The sequence below is a fragment of the Salvelinus namaycush genome, chromosome 9, assembly GCF_016432855.1.
Source record: "Salvelinus namaycush isolate Seneca chromosome 9, SaNama_1.0, whole genome shotgun sequence".
Lineage (NCBI taxonomy): Eukaryota > Metazoa > Chordata > Actinopteri > Salmoniformes > Salmonidae > Salvelinus > Salvelinus namaycush.
In genome coordinates this window covers 55,554,457-55,578,755 of record NC_052315.1, presented here as the reverse complement: position 1 = coordinate 55,578,755, position 24,299 = coordinate 55,554,457, and the positions used below count along the sequence as shown (strand labels likewise).

Here is a 24,299-nt window from a genome sequence, read left to right as displayed (position 1 = left end):
GTTTATCTTTTATTTTATGCTCTTTGAGATTTGTCTTGTTATTCTTATACGCCTTTTATACCCCCCTTATGGGGACGAGTGGTAGAAGTGGTGTGAAGATGTGGGTGGGCGTCTATTTTAAAATATACATTGAGAATATACAACATCAAAAATAAATCCATTATTAATTTGTTTAGGCAGGTCCTAAGAATAGAATAGCATATTTTGAGTTTAATTAGGTCTATGTTACGGGTCTGTGCAGCCATGGCTGCACCATCCAAATTAAATCAATAGTTTGTTATTTTATTAATTAAACAGACAAGACACACCTACCTGATCACATACACACTGACTATACCGAACAATTGGAACATCTCCATTATATTGAGTTGCACTCTCTTGTGGCTTCAGAACAGGCTCAATTCATCGGGGCATGGACTTGACTATAAGGTGTCAAAGGCGTTCCACAGGGATGCTGGCCCATGTTGACTCCAATGCTTCCCACAGTTGTGTCAAGTTGTCTGGATGTCCTTTGATACACATGGGAAACTGTTGAGTGTGAAAAACCCAGCAGCGTTGCAGTTCTTGACACAAAACGGTGTGCCTGGCACCTACTACCATTACCATTCAAAGGCACTTAAATTCTTTGTCTTGCCCATTCACCCTCTGAATGGCACACATACACAATCCATGTCTCAAGTGTCTCAAATGATTTACTCCCCTTCAACTACACTGATTGAAGTGGATTTAAAAAGTGACATCAATAAGGGATCATCGCTTTAACCTGGATTCACCGTCAGTCTATGTCATGGAAAGAAAAGGTGCTCTAAATTACATTTGACATTTTAGTCATTTAGCTCTTATGCAGAGCGACTTACAGTTAGTGCATTCACCTGATGGGTTCGGATTTCTAAACTTTAAATATTGTTAATCATCAATTATACTAGAGACATGAGGAGTGCCATAGTCTGGTTTATACACAACTCAGCAAAAAAAAAAAGTCCTCTCACTGTCAACTGCATTTATTTTCAGCAAACTTAATTAAAACTTCTTCAGGCTATTTTTCTCAATATCCACCTGACTGACGTGCCCAAAGTAAACTGCATGTTGCTCAGGCCCTGAAGCAAGGATATGCATATAATTGGTACCATTGGACAGAAAAAACTCTGAAGTTTGTAGAAATGTAAACAATAATATAGGAGACTATAACACAATAGGTATGGTAGGAGAAAATCCAATCAGAATTTCTTTCTTTTGAGAGCCCATGCTCATCCAATGAAACGTATAGGGAAATAATTAAATCTAGCTCCCAGTATGCATTTCCTATGGCTTCCACTGGGTGGTCTTTGTTCAAGGTTTCAGGCATGTTTCTTCCAAAACGAGTAAGAAATATGAGTTTTACTACAGGGACACAGACTTGCATTTGTGTATGCGCGCGCGATGAAGAGGACCCGCACCTGCTAATATCGCTTTCCTATTGAACATACTTCTTTCCGTATTAAATATTATAGTTTAATTACATTTTATTATAGTTTAATTACATTACAAATGTATTTTGACTTTTTGAAACAAAGTTTAAGGGTACATTTTCGGATTCCTATCTTGGCATGTTGAACGAGTGGATTACTCAAATCGATGGAGCCAACTAAACTGACTTTTTGGGAAATAGAGAAGGATTTTATCTAACAAAATGACAATACATGTTATAGCTGGGACCCTTTGGATGACAAATCAGAGGAAGATTTTCAAAAAGTAAGGGAATATTTCATCGCTATTTGTGAATTTATTAAACCTGTGCCGGTGGAAAAATATTTTAATGTGGGGCGCCTTCCTCAAACAACCGCATGGCACGCTTTTGCTGTAAAGTCTACTGTAAATCGGACAGTGCAGTTAGATTAACAATAATTTAAGCTTTTCACCAATATAAGACACTTGTTTGTACCTAAATGTTTAATATCCATAATTGTAATGATTATTTATTTGAATTGCGCGCCTTCCAGTTTCACAGGAAGTTGTCAAGCTAGCGGGATGCCTAGCCTTAAGAAGTTTTTAACATGTGTAAATATTTGTATGAACATAACAAGATTCAACAACTGAGACATAAGCTGAACAAGTTCCACAGACATGTGACTAACAGAAATGGAATAATGTGTCCCTGAACAAAGGGGGGGTCAAAATCAAAAGTAACAGTCAGTATCTGGTGTGGCCACCAGCTGCATTAAGTACTGCAGTTCATCTCCTCCTCATGGACTGCACCAGATTTGCCAGTTCTTGCTGTGAGATGTTACCCCACTCTTCCACCAAGGCACCTGCAAGTTCCCAGACAATTCTGGGGGGAATGGCCCTAGCCTTCACCCTCCGATCCAACAGGTCCCAGACGTGCTCAATGGGATTGAGATCCGGGCACTTTGCTGGCCATGGCAGAACACTGACATTCCTGTCTTGCAGGAAATCATGCACAGAACGAGCAGTATGTCTGGTGGCATTGTCATGCTGGAGGGTCATGTCAGGATGAGCCTGCAAGAAGGGTACCACACGAGGGAGGAGGATGCCTTCCCTGTAACGCACAGCATTGAGATTGCCTGCAATGACAACAAGCTCAGTCCGATGATGCTGTGACACACTGCCCCAGAACATGACGGACCCTCCACCTCCAAATCGATCCCGCTCCAGAGTACAGGCCTCGGTGTAACACTCATTCCTTCGACGATAAACGCGAATCCGACCATCACCCCTGGTGAGACAAAACCGCGACTCGTCAGTGAAGAGCACTTTTTGCCAGTCCTGTCTGGTCCAGCAACGGTGGGTTTGTGCCCATAGGCAACGTTGTTGCCGGTGATGTCAGGTGAGGACCTGCATACAACAGGCCTACAAGCCCTCAGGTGTTGTTACATGTGGTGTGCCACTGTGCGAGGACGATCAGCTGTCCGTCCTATCTCCCTGTAGCGCTGTCTTCGGCTTCTCACAGTATGGACATCGCAATTTATTGCCCTGGCCACATCTGCAGTCCTCATGCCTCCTTGCAGCATGCCTAAGGCACATTCACGCAGATGAGCAGGGACCCTGGGGATCTTTCTTTTGGCTCTTTCAGAGTCAGTAGAAATTCCCCTTCAGTGTCCTAAATTTTCATTACTGTAACCTTAATTGCCTACCATTTGTAAGCTGTTAGTGTCTTAACGACCATTCCACAGGTGCATGTTCATTAATTGTTCATGGTTCATTGAACAAACATGGGAAACAGTGTTTAAACCTTTTACAATGAAGATCTGTGAAGTTATTTGGATTTTTACAAATTATCTTTGAAAGTCAGGGTCCTGAAAAAGGAACGTTTCTTTTTTTCCTGAGTTTATATGGTGTGTCCATGAAGGTTGGATAGGAGCCAGGGGTCTTTGGGAGGTGCTAGTAGAGGAGAGGCAATCACATGATTGCAGTCACTGATTATGGTGGAGAGCTGTGGATTAGCGAGGAAGGGGGTCGAGGTCAGGTCACATTAAGGAAGAAGGAACAGTTTGTTTCCAGCATTACTTAACTTCCTGCCTAGTAATAAAGATGTAATGTTTAGAGAGAAGGAGGAGACCACACAAATTGGGGTATATATACTACCACTGGTGGAAATATGTATTTGTCTTATGCAGTTGTATGACCCAATGGGTGAATAAACTTGGTTTAAGCTTTACTAATCGTCACTAGATTCATTGAGAACCTAACACATCTTAAGATAGCTAGCTGGGACAGCCTTATATCACAGGCATATCATTTGTTTTTATCCTCAATAAAGTAGCTATTAGTAGAGTCAGAGCTAGAAGGTTGGGTGGGGTGGTGCTGGTGCTGGTTAAGTGTTCTCTTTTTATTTATTTTTATTTTATTAAATTTTTTGGGGGGAGGGTCGAAGTGAGGAGGAAGATTATTTAAGATACTGTTTAAAGAGGTAGGGTTTCAGATGTTTTCAGAAAATGGGCAGGGACTTTGCTGTCTTAGTTTCAGGGGGAAACTGGTTCATCCATTGGGGTGCCAGGACAGAGAAGAGCTTGAACTGGGCTGAACGAGAGCTGCCCTACCCTATGGGTGGAAGGGCCAAGAGACCTGAGGAGGTAGAACGGAGTGCTCGGGTTGCGGTGTAGGGTTTGAGCATAGCCTGAAGGTAGGGAGAGGCAGTTCCTATTAATGTTCCTTAGGTAAGCCCCATGGTATTGTAGTGGATACGAGCTTCCACTGGAAGCCATTGGAATGTGCAGAGGAGCAAGGTAACATGAGAGATCTTGGGATGGTTGAAAACCAGGCGGGGTGCTGCGTACCTGCAAGAGCGGGTCACATCTTTGGTGTTTGAAGAGAACAACAGGGTGTTGTCCAGGGTCACGCAGCATTCTGGGAGGGCGACACTGTGGAGTTGTCAACCGTGATGGAGAGGACTTTGAGAGGGCAGGCTTTCCTAGGGAGGAGGAGCTGTTCCGTCTTGTCAAGATTGAGCTTGAGGTGGTGGGCCGACATCCAAGTTGAGATATCTGCCAGGCACGCAGAGATGCGTGTCACCACCTGTGTGTCAGAAAGGGGGAAAGAGAATAGTACTTCAGTGTCATCCGCATAGCAATGATAGGAGACACCATGTAAGGATATGACAGAGCTGAGTGATTTGGTGTATAGAGAAGATGAGAGGGCCTAGAACCGAGCCCTGGGGGACACCAGTAGTAGTAAGAATACGTGGTTCAGACACAGACCCTCTCCACGTCACCGGGTAGGATTGGCCTGCCAGGTACTATGCAATCCAAGAGTGTGCATAGCCTGAGACGCCCGGCCCTGAGAGGGTGGAGAGGAGGATCTGATGGTTCACAGTGTCGAAGGTAGCGGATAGATCTAGGAGGAAAGTCAGCTTTGATAGTGCAGAGAGCCTCCGTGACACAAAGAAGAAGTCGGTTGAGTGACACGTCTTGAAGCTTGACTGATTACGGTCAAGAAGATCGTTCTGAGATAGATAATGAGAAAGTTGAAAGAGACACCACACGTCAGATGAGTCGAGTGTTGGTTTCTTGAGGAGGGGAGCAACTCGGGCCATTTTGAAGTCAGAGGGGACGCAGCCAGTGGTCAGGATGAGTTGATGAGGGAAGTGAGGAATGGGAGAAGGTCTCCAGAGATGGTCTGGAGAAGGGATGAGGGGGTGGGGTTGAGCAGGCAGGTTGTTAGGCGGCCAGACCTCATTAGTCGCAGGATGTCATCTGGAGAGAGAGGTGAGAAAAAGGTCAAGGCGTAGGGTAGTTCTGTGTGAATGAGACCAGTGGACTGGTGATATACACTCAGAAAAGAGATGAAACCACTCCCCCTCCAATACAGCCACTGATTATCAAAACAAGTCATAAATTGCCCTGCCCCTTGATCCTGGTTGATGTGTCAACAACTATCTGCATAATTATGAGCAGTCAGCAGTTCACACAACAAGTAGGCCACTGGGAAGACAGGCAAAAGGACAGTACTAGACCACAACAGATAAAGAAAAATTATACGTATTACTCCTGGAGATATCAGGAGTCCTCTAGCTATATAATGTTTTGTATATTATAGTAAGAATATAATGGAATATAACAGAATAAAATACAAATAATATTTTTCCCACACAGGAACGGGAACCACACAGGAACCGCTAAAAAAGTGATATTTTGAAACAGAGCCCAAGCCCATGCTTTTTTGATCCACGTTTAATCTCTTCCCTGACCCACTCTACTTTCTTAGGGAGCAGTTGTAGGGTCTTATCTTCACCAAAATCTATATTTTCAAAAGCATGTGAGTCTCATGTTCATATTTCACAACCTCCGCAGGCTTTTGGAGTTGCCTATACGTGATCGTGCAAAATAATCTTGATTTATGCTTTATTATTGCATGCTAAATGTTTCTGATCAATGATAGATGAGCAAACAAATATTTATAAAAAAATGTATGTAACCTTTATTTAACTAGGCAGGTCAGTTAAGAACAAATTCTTATTTAACAATGACGGCCTACTGGGGAAAAGTGGGTTAACTGCCTTGTTCAGGGGCAGAAAGACTGATTTTTACTCTGTCAGCTCAGGGATTCAATCCAGCAACCTTTTGGTTACTGGCCCAACACTCTAACCACTATGCTACCTGCCGCCCCAAAATATATAATATATAAGCTATACCACCTCCACGTATTTGCCCAGCCAGAAACAGATTAACCAAATAGCCTATATGGACAGAGATTCAGAAGAGCAAAATAATCCACTTGTTGAACTACATAACATGGCCAAGTGTTCTAATCAATGAGCCAACTAGAGAAGATGATCATGAGTAGCACTCACCTCAACTTAGCTAACATTTCCCCTGCCTATTTGCACCCTAACCAATATCCAAACGGAGATACAGTGAAAAAGAAAATCTAACATTAATTGATTTATCTAGACGAGTCCCCACACTTGTCTCAGATCAGCGCGATGGCGCTGTCCCAATCAAAATGGTGCTGAAATGATCATCTAATTGACCACATGCGGGTAGGCTATTGCTTCAAATTTATTACAAGGATTGGATGACTGGGAGTTTCAGTAAGCAACAATTTCATACATGCCTTCAATTGCATTAGTCTGCTTTATTCCAATATTTTTGTCATTCAGTGATATTTATTCCCACAGTAATTATTTATGGATCCATCCATTTGAGGTTAGTAAGTAAGAAAACAGTGCATGCTTAGTGGTGGGTTATGCAAAGAGATTGGTGAAGTGACATGCCCTGCAAAGTTTAGAAATGCCAGGACGATGTTAATAGGGTACTGCCTTACAACCATCAAGAGTTTAAAAGTGTAGTGGACTCCAATCAAGGATGATCAATGGAAACAGGATGCACCTGAGCTCAATTTCGAGTCTCAAGGCAAAGGGGCTGAATACTTATGTAAATAAGGTATCTGTTTTTTGTTTTTTTTCAAATATATTTGAAAACATTTCTAAAAACCTGATTTCACTTTGTCATTATGGGGTATTGTGATGAGGATTTTTTTTTATTTAATCCATTTTAGAATAACTTAACAAAATGTGTAGAAAATAAAGGGATCTGAATACTTTACGAATGCACTGTATATCTGTTTAAAGTGATATTTAGTTTCCTGACACAGCAACAAGCCAATCTATCAGAATATATCAAGAAGTACCAGAAATTGCTTTTTGTCTAGACAGAAAAAGTCAGATTTTGCAGGATTTGTTTTTACATAGTTACTGCACTTTGCCTTTGTAGGGCAGTATTGTCCAAAAAATGAATTACTTGCATTAACATGTGGTTTTGTATATGCATTTTAGTTCGTTTGGCATTTGGCAATGTGAAACCAGCCGGACCAAAAACATTTTAAATCTATGTAACAAATAATCTAACTCTCATTCGAAATATAGCAAACAAACTTGTGTGAAAATGCTTTAAGTCAAATGTAGAGCCTTTATCTTAAAATATTCCTTCTGAATTGTAAAACAATGGTACTGCTGGTGGCTATTTTCAAAGAAGTTTGCCACAGCCCCCAGGGGCCAAATCTGTGGTGGCTCGATATCTAAATCATTTCAGGGTAGATAAATCTACCTCTGAGCCAAATTTGGAGTGTTTTTCTCTAAAAAGGCCTTCAGAACTTTAACATTGTATTACCAAAAGTGGCCATTGTGTAAGATGCTATGGCCCCCAGGTGCTATATCTGTGGTGGCTCCTAATTTAAGTCGTTTTAGGGTCCAAAATTCTCTCTGTGCCAAATTTGGAGCCTTAATCTTAAAAACAGTCCTTCTGAATTGAAAAAAAATGCTGCCACACCCCCAGGGACCAAAGCTGGAGTGGTTCCAAATCAACATATTTTCAGGGTACATAAATCAACCAAATGTGGTGCTTTTATCACAAAATGAATGATTGTTTTGCTAAGCTGCCCCACTATAAAACATGCCCTCTTGGCATCCGTTTTTGCCACTTTAAAATGGGAGAGTTTGTGATTTATAGGATGACGCAGACAGCCGTTATGGGGTGATCAGATCACACTGTACTGTGCTAGTCAGGGAATGTATCAGTGAGGTGAAAGCTCCACATCCACATTACCCTGGGTCACTCTGGCGCACACAAACACCAGCACACACACGCACACGCACAGAAGCACACACACCAGGGGAGTTGGGGAATATAACATAACAGTAAAGCCTTTGTTATTAAACCCTGACCTGTCTGGACTTATAAAACAGAAAACTAAAACGAACAGAAAACAGATAAGAGAAAAGCTCTTGTAAACGTAGATTTGTAGCTTTATTATTTGTAAAGTTGAATACAATAGAAACATCCAGAGGGGTGAACAGGAGCAAACCACACACGCTCAAATACAGAATAGCATTCATTTCTTTAGCAGGCTAATCCATTCTCTTCAGAGTACCATTTGCCTCTCAAAAAAACCTAAGAAATCGAGGACAATGAAGGCAGTAAGAAGTAGCCTAGCCTACAGATGCAGTGCATTAATACAAGAGGTTGCAATGGATCACTGCGCAGGAGAAATTCTAGCACCACTAGACCCTCTGGAAGATCCCCTTTTAGCCCAAAGCAGTGCAGAGGACACATGTATGCAGTAAAGTGCATTACACACCTGGAGCAGTGTGTTGTAGTGAACTTCAACATCGTGATCCTCTTCCTTCTTCACCGGTCCATGCATGAAAACACACCAGTTCACATGCAGTAAGTATACTGACACTAGTGACTATCCTTTCCAGCTATCTTGCCGTAAGTATCCTCTATCTATCCGTAAGCTTCTGCCTCGCACTCCAATGTATCTGTGGAGCCTATAGCCTAGGCTACTCTCTCGGGCTCTAACTTCTGAGTGTGAACCTGTGAGAGGAACTCTCTCTGACCCCAGTCTCCAGCAGACTTTCCCTCTCTCCTGCCCTGCCTACCCTGCCAGCTCCGGTCATCCAGTCATGGCCTGATCACACGGACATGCAGGCTCCCAACCACCCACCCACCCTGCTGCTGATGGACCAATTAGAGTCCTCTCCACTACACAGACTAGTCCCCATACAAATATAATTAGGCTACTTAATTCCATTGTCTTGAATGGGGATGTCCTGTAATTATATTTCTATGAAAGTCCCTTCTTTCTCTTCCTTTCCTTCCACACAAACATGATTGGCGCACCGCCGGTACATTGTAGGGAGAGAGCACCACACAGTGCAGGCAGAGGAGAGAAGGAGCACAGCCAAGGACAAGTCATCTTCAATTATCAGCAATTACAGAGAGACAGTCCAGTCTGATTCAGAGGGCCTGAGGGCTGGGTTGTTGTCCAGGGGAATCACTCAGTATTACTGGTTCAGATGCTCCTTCATTGTCAGCTGCTGCCAGTCATAAATCCAGACTTAATTTAAATGACCGTAATTTGTATTGAAAGCAGTCTGTGAAAGTCCCTGTACAGTGAGTTAGCTCCTGGTTGAGAACCGGCTAAGTAACACCCTATCTGATAATGGCATTATTAAGACATTAGATTAAATAAATACATTAGATACATCATTTGATCTGAGTTACATCATCAGAGACAGGTTCCATCAGTACCTAACTCTATAGGGGGATGGCTTTGAGGCCATAGGCCTGACATTCCAGTAGCAATGTGTTTAGGAACACAAGTACGTGCTACTGAGAATAAAAAAATATATACCTTTATTGGCCAACACCGGATGGAAGTGTGGCACCCTGTGTGGTGTGGCCAGGGAGTGCCTGCTTTCTCCACCATCTGTGGCACGATCGATCACAGAAGATGGAGACAGAGCATACTCTGAACTGTCTGTCTGAAAGGGTCAGAAGACGGGTCAAAATCTGCAAAACCACTTGAGCTGCTTTTAAATACAGGCCTAGTAGTCAAGCAAAAACAGAAAACAGGCTAGCTCCAGTCCACAGTGATGCATGCAGGCCAAAAATAATACTGGCTTTAAACATAGGCTGACTTTAAACTCCATGTAGTGAAGTAGAGACAATGTTAAGTCTTGAAATAGGGGGTTTCAGTTTCAGTTTAGCCTGGAGTGAAGCCTTTGCCCTAGCTGCTAGTCTGTAATTATTGCAAGCATTGTTGGCAGGAGGAGCGTTGTGTGAGGTCTCAGGACAGATTAACGGCACCATTTGCCTCTGTCCCAAATGGGCCCAGTTCAAAAGTAGTACCCTAGAAAGGGAATAGGGTGGCATTTGAAATGCATAGCCTACTTTATCTTTCGGTATCCTTTCACACTTGTCTGGCTAGCTGTACACTGCTCCACACCTAGTGCTGCGATTGCAGTTAAAAGAAAAATCCACTCAAAAACTATCTTTTGGTATATTTTTTTTAAATGTGTATTTTTCCATATACAGTATAGAGACATCCTACGTGTTTTAATCAAATCAACTATATGCACCGAGCTTGTCTGATGCTTTAAGTGCAATGTTTGATGAAATTATTAAGACACACAAATGAATGGAGGGAGTCCGACTGCAATTGATTTGATTGACAGACTTGCTGCGCTGTGTTAAAAAAAAAATGACAGCAAGTGACTGTGTGACTAGCACCCGGTGTGTCTCTCTCTCCTCCCTGCTACAGAACATTAGTGTTTATCGTGCTGTCCGCGTTGCGGAAGCTGCAACATAATTACTGCCATTTCAGGCTGAAAAGTTACGTTACCGAAATCCCTCATTTGTTTAGGAAAAACATTCCCTATTCCCTCAACCCTTGCTCTTTTTACATGACACATGTATGCATCACATGTACGTGACCGATTGAGCCTGACCTACAGTATAATATATCATAATCACATCATTAAATTGGTTATAACAAACTCCGAACACTAACACATGACAGCAAGTACAAATAAACTTGAAATGGGGGAATGTTTAGTGGTTGCCCAGGAGGGAAAGGGGAAGTCAGATGTGTGGAATAAATTTGCCAAGTTGTGGAAAATACTGGAGATCAAAAAAAGTTCCTCTGTGGAGATGGGAGTAACTTCCAGAAGGACAACCATCTCTGCAGCACTCCACCAATCAGGCCTTTATAGTAGTGTGGATAGACGGAAGCCTATACTCAGTAAAAGAAACATGACAGCCCGCTTGGAGTTTGCCAAAAGGCACTGAAAGGACTTTCAGACCATGAGAAACAAGATTCTCTGGTCTGATGAAACCAAGATTGAACTCTTCGGCCTGAATGCCAAGTGTCATGTTTGGAGGAAATCTGGCACCATCCCTACGGTGAAGCATGATGGTGGCAGCATAATGCTGTGGGGATGTTTTCAGCGGCAGGTACTGGGAGACTAGTCAGGCACCCTCATAGATTTCATCCTGACCAACCTGCCCTCTAAATACATATCTGCTGTCTTCAACCAGGATCTCAGCGATCACTGCCTCATTGCCTGCATCCGTAATGGGTCTGCGGTCAAACGACCACCCCTCATCACTGTCAAACGCTTCCTAAAACACTTCAGCGAGCAGGCCTTTCTAATAGACCTGGCCCGAGTATCCTGGAAGGATATCGACCTCATTCCGTCAGTAGAGGATGCCTGGTTATTTTTTCAAATTAATTTCCTCACCATCTTAAATAAGCATGCCCCATTCAAAAAATGTAGAACCAGGAACAGATATAGCCCTTGGTTCACTCCAGCCTGACTGCCCTTGACCAGCACAAAAGCATCCTGTGGCATACTGCATTAGCATCGAATAGCCTCCGCGATATGAAACTTTTCAGGGAAGTTAGGAACCAATATATACAGGCAGTTAGGAAAGCAAAGGCTAGCTTTTTCAAACAGAAATTTGCATCCTGTAGCACAAACTCCCAAAAATTCTGGGACACTGTAAAGTCCATGGAGAGTAAGAGCACCTCCTCCCAGCTGCCCACTGCACTGAGGCTAGGAAACACTGTCACCACCGATAAATCCACAATAATTGAGAATTTCAATAAGCATTTTTCTACGGCTGGCCATGCTTTCCACCTGGCTACCCCTACCCCGGTCAACAGCCCTGCACCCCCCACAGCAACTTGCCCAAACCTCCCCCATTTCTCCTTCACCCAAATCCAGATAGCTGATGTTCTGAAAGAGTTGCAAAATCTGGACCCTTACAAATCAGCTGGGCTAGACAATCTGGACCCTCTCTTTCTAAAATGATCCTCCGCAATTGTTGCAACCCCTATTACTAGCCTGTTCAACCTCTCTTTAGTATCGTCTGAGATCCCCAAAGATTGGAAAGCTGCCGCGGTCATCCCCCTCTTCAAAGGGGGAGACACTCTAGACCCAAACTGTTACAGACCTATATCTATCTACCATGCCTTTCTAAGCTTTTCGAAAGCCAAGTTAACAAACAGATCACCGACCATTTCGTATCCCACCGTACCTTCTCCGCTATGCAATCTGGTTTCCGAGCTGGTCATGGGTGCACCTCAGCCACACTCAAGGTCCTAAACGATATCATAACCGCCATTGATAAAAGAAAAAACTGTGCAGCAGTCTTCATCGACCTGGCCAAGGCTTTCGACTCTGTCAATCACCACATTCTTATCGGCAGACTACACAGCCTTGGTTTCTAAAATGACTGCCTCGCCTGGTTCACCAACTACTTCTCAGACAGAGTTCAGGGTGTCAAATCAGATGCATATTTTGACTATAATTACACATAAAATGACACTTAAAATCAAAACGATACAAGATATTTAAAAAAAGCTTCTGTAAAAGTCTGACTATAAGACCTAAGAACCTGTGTGTGGAATAATGTGAATGAATTGGCACACCGGGAACATGTCATTTTTATAAAACGGCCAATAAAATAAGCTAATGTAATTAAAATGTACTTCCCATAAATATGACCATTTATGCCACATTAATTAAGCTAGTATTCATGTATCACTTCTAAACTGACAAATAAACATCAAATATACCTTTTACAAATACATTAGCATGTTTAATACATTTGTTTCAATTAATAGAGCATATGCTTTGAATACTGGTCTGTTGGGCAAATATGCAGTTTTGGGAAAATTCTCATATCACTTTTCTCTATTTGTCACATACAATGATTTTGTATGGCTGTTGAAATGTGCAAAACATTAATCAGCTATGCCTGCCCCATATGTAAGGCCCTCTTTGACTTTCTTGACTGTGTCATGGGACCTGCGCTTACACTTGGCACACTCCATTGAAGCAGCATCAGTTCTCACAACTCCTCTCTGATTGCTTCCAGTGTCACCAAAGTGCTGTCAAGCCACAATTTGTTCATCGCATTTGATACAGCAGCTCCCTCATTAAACGTGGCTACTGCCATACAGGCTGCACCGTCAATGCGGCTTTTGCCCACCAAGAAGGTTTTGGGGCATCGCGACCATATTACAGAGTTCAGACATTCATATGAATTCTGGGTTCCTCCGTGCTACATTATTTTATATCCTATGATATACATGTACCATTTTCTGTGCAACCTCTCTATTAAAAAATGTATGGCCTCCGAGGTTTTATTGACAGGGTGGATCTTCACCATTTTCTATGGCTCGCTTGTACCAGCACCAATGCACACACCTATCCTGTAGTTGGAAGTGAATCCTCTCTTGTGCCATGTGCCATCGAAGGATACATTAATGTCTATGATGGCATCCTCATCCTCCTTCAGCAACTCTGCTATGTCTGGTTCTATATCTGCGTATGCTCTTCTAATTATCTTTGTAGCACTCTCCAGACTGTAGCCCTCTCTGAATCTCTGCAACTAAAGTGGGGGGGAAAAGTACTTATTATGTCTGTCGACATTAGTCATAACTGCAGGACTAAATATCAGCATGTTACCCTTTGTAAATATTAGTATATCAGCATGTATTTACTTTATGTTAAGCTAATTTCTCAGTAATCACAGTAGGCTACAGCCCTATGACACTTTAGGCCTGTGTGACAGTCTCACTGTATAGTTATGTTTTCCTATCACTCTGTTTAATTAACTTTGAATACTTTTGCTGGAGCAAGGAAATAAATATTTTTTATACACATCAAGTCACCTGACAATAATGGGCCACTCTCTCCTTTTATTTACCTGTCACTCTCCTGCCATGTCTCTGATATGAGCTGAGACGCAAATCCCTTTGCTTATATTCTTTAGAGCTGCATAACCAAGTCCAAGTTCATGGGCTGGAGGAACCATCCAAACATTTATATCAAATGCCACATCTCCCCTGGAGCACTCCTGGAGGAAGTGTAAACACTCCTCCTAAATTCATCACGATCACCTTCACAGTCTGCACATTCTATCACGACAGAATTACAGAATCACTGGTTGGTGGGGTCTACGGTGATTTTCCGTCCAGTGTTTAGACACCTAGGGCAAATCAAATCACGTACAAGTTGGTTTATTTGTGACGCAGAATAAAAGCCACTGTTGGCTGGCTGCTGTCTGGTTGATCTCTGCTAGTTGTCATCTTCATCTTAACTAATTTGCTCCTCAACGTGCTGCTGCCGGCTACCTCCTTTTCCTCCTCTACCTGTACTGCCACTGCCTCAATCGGCTGATCAGGCAAATTTTTTATTTCATTCACTGCTTTTCTCGCATTGGCTAACTGAGATCGCCTATTTTTATTCACATACTGTAGGTATATTCTTAGAGATTGTCTCATTTTCTCTCTCTTTACGTGGATTCTTCGCGGGAGATATTTTCAAAAAAGAAAGTCCTGTGCGGCACGAGGAATTTTAACCAATCAGGTTGCCGGAAGGGCCTTTAAATGCCAGTAACCAATTGGATGTCAGAAAATTACTCATATTTCAGCACGAAGCACTATGTCTACAAAGGATATAGCCATGTATGGACTAGCTATCGATATGCTCCGGAAAACAAGCTTTTGAATGATATATGATTCAACATGGAGCATTTTAAAAAATAGCGGTTGAAGTTCTATCAAGAACGACATTTATGGTAGGTGTAGTTGACGGAGTTGGGATAAAATGATACAAATAAAGTATTTATATAAACTCAGCAAAAAAAGAAACGTCCTCTCACTGTCAACTGCGTTTATTTTCAGCAAACTTAACATGTGTAAATATTTGTGTGTAAATATTTGTATGAACATAACAAGATTCAACAACTGAGACATAAACTGAACAAGTTCCACAGACATGTGACTAACAGAAATGAAATAATGTGTCCCTGAACAAAATCAAAAGTAACAGTCAGTATCTGGTGTGGCCACCAGCTGCATTAAGTATTGCAGTGCATCTCCTCATGGACTGAACCAGATTTCCCAGTTCTTGCTGTGAGATGTTACCCCACTCTTCCACCAAGGCACCTGCAAGTTCCCGGACAATTCTGGGGGGAATGGCCCTAGCCCTCACCCTCCGATCCAATAGGTCCCAGGGGTGCTCAATGGGATTGAGATCCGGGCTCTTCGCTGGCCATGGTAGAACACTGACATTCCTGTCTTGCAAGAAATCATGCACAGAATGAGCAGTATGGCTGGTGGCATTGTCATGCTGGAGGGTCATGTCAGGATGAGCCTGCAGGAAGGGTACCACATGAGGGAGGAGGATGTCTTCCCTGTAACGCACAGCGTTGAGATTGCCTGCAATGACAACAAGCTCAGTCCAATGATGCTGTGACACACCGCCCCAGACCATGATGGACCCTCCACCTCCAAATCGATCCCGCTCCAGAGTACAGGCCTCGGTGTAACGCTCATTCCTTCGACGATAAATGCGAATCCGACCATCACCCCTGGTGAGACAAAACCGTGACTTGTCAGTGAAGAGCACTTTTTGCCAGTCCTGTCTGGTCCAGCGACGGTGGGTTTGTGTCCATAGGTGACGTTGTTGCGGTGATGTCTGGTGAGGATCTGCCTTACAACAGACCTACAAGCCCTGAGTCCAGACTCTCTCAGCTTATTGCGGACAGTCTGAGCACTGATGGAGGGATTGTGCGTTCCTGGTGTAACTCGGCAGTTGTTGTTTCCATCCTGTACCTGTCCTGCAGGTGTGATGTTCGGATGTATCGATCCTGTGCAGGTGTTGTTACACGTGGTCTGCCACTGCGAGGATGATCAGCTGTTCGTCCTGTCTCCCTGTAGCGCTGTCAATTTATTGCCCTGGCCACATCTGCAGTCCTCATGCCTCCTTGCAGCATGCCTAAGGCACGTTCACGCAGATGAGCAGATGAGCAGGGCATCTTTCTTCTGGTGTTTTTCAGAGTCAGTAGAAAGGCCTCTTCAGTGTGCTAAGTTTTCAAAACTGTGACCTAATTGCCTATCGTCTGTAAGCTGGTGTCTTAACAACCGTTCTACAGGTGCATGTTCATTAATTGTTTAACATTGAACCTGGTTGGTTAGCTACCTGCAGATTCATGCAGGGTAGTAACGCTGTTAGTTGGGATTATGGTTCATTGTTTAGCTAGCTAGCTACATGTCGAAACAAAAGACTCTGCTATGCAAGTAACCATTTTAATAGAATGTTCATGATGTCACTGCGACAACTGTCAATGGACGTAGCTGGTAAATTCTCTCTGGCTATCTACTCCGATTTCAGAGCACTCTCGTCTGAGTGTGCCAGAGCGCAGAATAATTGAAAAATGTATGAATGCTCAACACCCGTTGAATATGGCCGGTGTCAGTAAACGTGGCAAAATTTTTTAATTAAATTGTTGCCAGCAGCACAGTTGCAGTCACCAATGCTCTGGATAACATAAAAACACTCAGTTAGTTCACAGTAGTTCACTCTCCTCTCCGACTGGTGTCGTTGTGTTGGGTGATAGTGTTTAGTCTTGCTGTAGAGCGCCAGGCAATGTAGATTATAGCCATGTAAAGTGAGCCTTATTCAAGATAAATAATTAAATATAGAAAAAAACGTAATATTCTATGAAGAACGTATTCTTATATCTTACATCTTATATCACTCCTTTTTGTTGGATTAAATGCGATATAAATAGCCTACATCAGTAAAAGGCTAATATCAGCCAATAATATCCGTCAACCGCTAAATCAGTCGGACTCTAATATACCGATAAATCAGTCGGGCTCTAATAGCAATTTATGATTCAAATAGTCATCGGGTTTCCAACTCTATATTTACAAAAACAAGTCATGGTCAAAAAGAAGGACATGTAGTGAGTACACTCCTTCATATTAAAGCTATTTTAAACTATTTTAAGGAAAACTTGTGATAACACATCTGGCTAAATACACACACCCACACATGACCATGAGGAACTAGTTTCTCAACTATTGCCTCAAACGAAAACAGAGATTTGATGATCAACCAACCACATGTTGCTGACTGGCTGGGCAGAGAGATGAGGGGAGAGAGAGAGAGAGGGCACTAGAACAGTCTGTAGCAGTCGGCCTCACTCTACTAGAATCTGAAGTCAAATGTCTACTGTTTGCTGATGATCTGGTGCTTCTGTCACCAACAAAAGAGGGTCTACAGCAGCACCTAGATCTTCTGCACAGATTCTGCCAGTCCTGGGCCCCGACACTAAATCTCAGTAAGACCAAAATAATGGTGTTCCAAAAAAGGTCCAGTCGCCAGGACCACAAATACAAATTCCATCTAGACACCGTTGCCATGGCTCAAACAAAAAAATATACATACCTTGGCCTAAACATCAGCGCCACAGGTAACTTCCACAAAGCTGTGAACGATCTGAGAGACAAGGCAAGAAGGGCCTTCTATGCCATCAAAAGGAACATAAAATTCGACATACCAATTAGGATCTGGCAAAAAATACTTGAATCAGTTATAGAACCCTTTATAGTTGTGAGGTCTGGGATCCGCTCACCAACCAAGAATTCACAAAATGGAACAAACACCAAATTGAGACTCTGCATGCAGAATTCTGAAAAAATATCCTCTGTGTACAACGTAAAACACCAAATAATGCATGCAGAGCAGAATTAGGCCGATACCCGCTAATTATCAAAATCCAGAAAAGAGCTGTTAAATTCTACAACCACCGAAAAGGAAGCGATTCCCAAACCTTCCATAACAAAGCCATCACCTTAAGAGAAATTAACCTGGAGAAGAGTCCCCTAAGCAAGCTGGTCCTGGTGCTCTGTTCACAAACAAACCACACAGAGCCCCAGGACAGCAACACAATTAGACCCAACCAAATCATGAGAAAACAAAAAGATAATTAATTGACACATTGGAAAGAATTCACATAAAACAGAGCAAACTATAATGCTAGTTGGCCCTAAACAGAGAGTACACAGTGGCAGAATACCTAACCACTGTGACTGACCCAAACGTAAGGAAAGCTTTGACTATGTACAGATTCAGTGAGCATAGAAGTGAGCATAGAAGTATGTGCACACTGCCCACAAAATGAGGTGGTAACTGAGCTGCACTTCCAAACCACCTGCCAAATGTATGATCATATTAGAGACACATATTTCCCTCAGATTACACAGATCCACAATGATTTTTTTTTTTAAGTTTGATAAACTCCCATATCTACTGGGGGAAATACCACAGTGTGCCATCACAGAAGCAAGATTTGTGACGTGTTGCCACAAGAAAATGACAACCAGTGAAGAACAAACACCATTGTAAATACAACATATTTATTTATGTTTATTTATTTTCTCTTTTGTACTTTAACCATTTTCACATTATTACAACACTGTACAGTCGTGGCCAAAAGTTTTGAGAATGACACAAATATTAATTTTCACAAAGTCTGCTGCCTCAGTTTGTATGATGGCAATTTGCATATATCCAGAATGTTATGAAGAGTGATCAGATGAATTGCAATTAATTGCAAAGTCCTTGGAATCATGGTTAACTTAAAAGAAACACGTGCCGTCATCATTGCTTTGCACAAAAAGGGCTTCACAGGCAAGGATATTGCTGCCAGTAAGATTGCACCTAAATCAACCATTTATCGGATCATCAAGAACTTCAAGGAGAGCGGTTCAATTTTTTCCGAACTCATCTCTCAGCATGTCCAGCCCACTCATTATCTCAGCAAATAATGGCTAGTTGGAAGGTTGCTGCCTTTTTCTGTGGCAAAACCAACTAGGCTCGTAATTTAACAATTTTGCTCGTATTTGCATATGGCATACAAGTTTGTTATTAAGGCACATGAATGTTCACATGTTCCAGAAGGCATTTCTGCCAAAGTTTACATTCAAATGGCTCTCCTGTGAAGTGGTGATGCACAACATATGCATCGTTTCCTGAAACGAGTCACATATACGTTTACGTGAATATTCATGGTTGGGTGTCATGACACAGTGGATGCTATGTCCAAATGTAAAGCAAGTCCTGTGCTAAGAATGTTCAACTCTGTGGTAACGTTAACGTTACAGCCATTAAGTGAAGACCCTGAAATCCAGTTTGTTATATTTGCTCTTTGCGAAGGCTATTCTTCAAGCTCTGTCATTCAAATGTTTTCAGAGACACAAAAAATATAGCAAGTTACAAAGTATCTCTTCGTAGCTACATTTTGATGTATGGGTTGTCACTTTTCAGGGACTGGTACAAATTCACGTTTCGCCACCCCCATCTGGCCAGCTAACTAGCTGTGTAAGAGTACTTGACGCTGTTCATTGAGGGTTAGGGCTATCCGGAATCCTTGGGATATCCCTACTCTAAACCCTAACCGTAACACTTACCTTAACCATTTTAAATGTCAATGGCGTAGGGACGTCCCAAGGATCCCGAATAGCAAGGACCGTTCACATGGTTAACTTAAAAGAAACACGTGCCGTCATCATTGCTTTGCACAAAAAGGGCTTCACAGGCAAGGATATTGCTGCCAGTAAGATTGCACCTAAATCAACCATTTATCGGATCATCAAGAACTTCAAGGAGAGCGGTTCAATTTTTGTGAAGAAGGCTTCAGGGCGCACAAGAAAGTCCAGCAAGCGCCAGGACCGTCTCCTAAAGTTGATTCCGCTGCGGGATCGGGGCACCACCAGTACAGAGCTTGCTCAGGAATGGCAGCAGGCAGGTGTGAGTGCATCTGCACGCACAGTGAGGTGAAGACTTTTGGAAGAAGGCCTGGTGTCAAGAAGGGCAGCAAAGAAGCCACTTCTCTCCAGGAAAAACATCAGGGACAGACTGATTTCTGCAAAAGGTACAGGGATTGGACTGCTGAGGACTGGGGTAAAGTAATTTTCTCTGATGAATCCCCTTTCCGATTGTACGGGGCATCCGGATAAAAGCTTGTCCGGAGAAGACAAGGTGAGCGCTACCATCAGTCCTGTGTCATGCCAACAGTAAAGCATCCTGAGACCATTCATGTGTGGGGTTGCTTCTCAGCCAAGGGAGTGGGCTCACTCACAATTTTGCCTAAGAACACAGCCATGCATAAAGAATGGTACCAACACATCCTCCAAGAGCAACTTCTCCCAACCATCCAGGAACAGTTTGGTGACAAACAATGCTTTTTCCAGCATGATGGAGAACCTTGCCATTAGGCAAAAGTGATAACTAAGTGGCGAGGGGGAACAAAACATCGATATGTTGGGTCCATGGCCAGGAAACTCCTCAGACCTTAATCCCATTGAGAACTTGTGGTGAATCCTTAAAGAGGCGGGTGGACAAACTAAAACCCACAAATTCTGACAAACTCCAAGCATTGATTATGCAAGAATGGGCTGCCATCAGTCAGGATGTGGCCCAGTAGTTAATTGACAGCATGCCAGGGCAGATTGCAGAGGTCTTGAAAAAGAAGGGTCAAAACTGCAAATATTGACTCTTTGCATCAACTTCATGTAATTGTAATTATGAAACACTTGTAATTATACTTCAGTATTCCATAGTAACATCTGACAAAAATATCTAAAGACACTGAAGCAGCAAACTTTGTGAAAATGTATATTTGTATCATTCTCAAAACTTTTGGCCACAACTGACATTTGAAATGTCTTTATTATTTTGGAACTTGTGTAATGTTTACTGTTAATTTTTATTGTTTTTTTTCTCACTTTTGTTCATTATCTACTTCACTTGCTTTGGCAATGGTAACATATGTTTCCCATGCCAATAAAGCCCCTATTAGAGAAGCCCTTTTCAGGTCATTGATCTGAGGCATAGATAGAGAGAGTGGGTGGGAAACTAATGCTGCAATTATGGCCAAATGGACAGTAAATAACTGACATCGTCCTGCTTTTCACAGAGAAAAACAAAAGAAAACATGATTAGGTCATAAAGCTTTGGAATGCAGTCTGGGAAAAGTAACTTTTCCCTGTATTCCAAGAGCTCTTGAAAACATATGCTCTATCCATCAATACACTGTAGGTCGAACATGTTGAAAATGGCACAGCAATAACAGCTTTGCTAATTTGTATTTGAGACACAATAATGACATCCCTAGGTAATAAAATACAAACAAAATGTAGAAGCAACAGTCACAACCATTCACCAATGGACTAAACACATTTTGCAACTGACATCAAGAGTTGAACAACACTCAACACATCGACAAAACATAATGCAAACTCTACGCAAACAAAGATAACAGGTTTTCAAACCTGCAGAGGTCTGGAGTGTTTTCTTATATTCGCCTTTAGACAGAGAGAAAACATCGTTTTTTGGGGGCATCTGTACTTTACTTTACAATTTATATTTTTAACAACTTCTACTTCACTACATTCCTAAATAAAATAATGTACTTTTTACTCCATACATTTTCCCTGACACCCAAAAGTAATCGTTACAGTTTGAATACAGGACAGAAAATGGTCCAAATCACACACTTATCAAGAGAACATCCCTGGTCATCCCTTTTCCCTCTGATCCGGCGGACTAACTAAACACAAATGCTTAATTTGTAAATTATGTCTGTGTTGGAGTGTGCCCCTGGCGATCCGTAAATAAAAAAATAATCATATAAATGCCTTATATTGCTTAATATAAGGCATTTGAAATTATTAATACTTTTACTTTTACGTTCGATACTTACGTTTATCTATAACCAAATACTTTTAAACTTTCACTCAAATAGTATTTTACTGGGTGACTTTCACTTTTACTTGAGTCATTTTCTATTAAGGTATCTTAACTTTCATCAAGTATGACAATTGGATACTTTTTCCACGACTGCCAAGGCGTGAAAATGACAACATCAAAATCGCTATTACATAATGAACTCGCATCTTACGTCTATCACACACACAATTACGCGAATGTGCTATTCCTATCGAATGCAAACACAAACAGCGCCATAAATAGCCAAACCAGCATTGAAAAATGACACATCTACTTACAATGAAAAGCTTCCACACAAAAATCCAGACAGGTGGTGCAATAATATCTTCGGTAAGTGGGTAATCTATTAGCGAAGAGGAATCTTCTAAACCCTTATCCAGATGCGGAGCAGAACAACGGAACATCAGTTGTTGGTCGGCAGGAGAGAAACAGCAGTGTAGAAGAGTTCAAGGAAAAATATAACAAGTGGAAAGATAGTTCGTTGCTATGAAGCGTCTCCTGTGAAGTGCACTACGATGGCACAGAGCTCGCGAGGAAATAAAGTGTCACAGCTGTCAAGATGCCTGGAGCCTTGCTCCCTGCCCACGTACCATGTGGTGTGGCTGCAGCCTGGAGTAAAAATGCTGCTGAAACCTGAGAGGCAGGGTGTGTGACGTCACGCTCCAGCTCCAGGCTGAGCTCTATTCAAACCAAAGTGGCCAGCGCTCTCTCTCTCTCTCTCTCTCAGCACAAATCCAAACAAAGGGAAAAGAGAGAGGAGTCATAGAAAACAGTTACAACAGCATTTACTGTCTCTGTGTGTGCAGGAGCCAGTGAGGGGATGCACAACCTGCATTGAGATAATCACCCTCCTATTCTCTTTAGAATTAAAGCGCACTCTTCTGTATGTCAGTTGCTCCCAGTGGCTCGTGGTCAAACCAGGGTGAGATAAAACATTTTTGTACCTTTATTTAACTAGGCAAGTCAGTTAAGAGCACATTCTTATTTACAATGAAAGCCTAGGAACAGTGGGTTAACTGCCTTGTTCAGGAGCAGAACGACAGATATTTACCTTGTCCGCTCAGGGATTTAATCTAGCAAGCTTTTGGTTACTGGCCCAACACTCTAACCACTAGGCTACCCAGCGCCCTGATTGAGAGGAAGGTGTTACTGGAACGATGAGAGGAAGGTGTTGCGCTGGAATGTCAATGGAACAGAAAGATAGAGGTGTTAAAATAACCAGAATTTGAATCAGGAAAAGAGTTCTGATGAAAAATCTGCTCACAGCAATATTAGCAGGGAGGAGCCTCAATAATGACAAACTTCATAGCTGTGCTATCACCCCAACAAGTGAGTATAGAGGTTCAACTATCTAATATAATAGTGTGACTCTTTTGCATTGACATAAAATAGGTATGAACTATACTGGAAAAATATATAAATGGAACATGTAAAGTGTTGGTCCCATGTTTCATGAGCTTAAATAAAAGATCCCAGAAATGTTCCATATGCACAAAAAGCATATTTCGCTCAAATTTTGTGCAGAAATGTGTTTACATCCCTTTTAGTGAGCATTTCTCCTTTGCCAATATAATCCATCCACCTGAAGCTGAATAAACAGCACAACACAATGCCACACAACACAATGCCACAGATGTCTCAAGTTTTGAGGGAGCGTGAAATTGGCATGCTGACTGAAGGAATGTCCATCAGAGCTGTTGCCAGTAAATTGAATGCTCATTTCTCTACCATAAGCCGCCTCCAAATCGAGGGTGCTGTTGAAGAGACACATCACTGCAGCACTAGACATTTTTGCTAATGTATTAAAAAACAGAAATACCTTATTTACATACGTTTTCAGAACCTTTGCTATGAGACTCAAAATTGAGCTCAGGTGCATCCTGTTTCCATGGATCATCCTTGAGATGTTTCTACAACTTGACTGAAGTCCACCTGTGGTAAATTCAATTGATTGGACATGATTTGGAAAGCTGCACACTTGTATATATAAGGTCCCACTGTTGACAGTGCATGTCAGAGCAAAAACCAAGCCATGAGTTCGAAGGAATTGTCAGTATAGCTCCGAGACAGGATTGTGTTGAGGCACAGATCTGGGGAAGGGCAAAATAATTTCTGCAACATTGAAGGTCCCCAAGAACACAGTGGCCTCCATCATTCTTAAATGGAAGAAGTTTGGAACTACCAAGACTTTTCCTAGAGCTGGCCGACCAGCCAAACTGAGCAATCGGTGGAGAAGGGTCTTGGTCTCGGAGGTGACCAAGAACCCGATGGTCACTCGGACATAGCTCTAGAGTTCCTCTGTGAAGATGGGAGAACCTTCCAGAAGGACAACCATCTCTACAGTACTCCACCAATTAGGCTTTTATGGTAGAGTGACCAGACAGAAGCCACTCCACAGTAAAAGGCACATGACAGCCCACTTGGAGTT

The 24,299-nt window shown here is 42.3% G+C and overlaps 1 protein-coding gene across 1 annotated transcript in view; it reads right to left on the bottom strand.

Moving 5' to 3' along the window:
- The window catches only part of LOC120054210 (pleckstrin homology domain-containing family A member 5-like), a 102,840-nt gene extending 80,406 nt beyond the window's left edge, over positions 1 to 22,434 (bottom strand). The window contains exon 1 of the mRNA XM_039001670.1: positions 22,150 to 22,434. The gene's annotated coding sequence lies outside the window, so the exon portion shown is untranslated. The remainder of the gene's footprint in view (positions 1 to 22,149) is intronic.
- Positions 22,435 to 24,299: the final 1,865 nt, after the last annotated feature.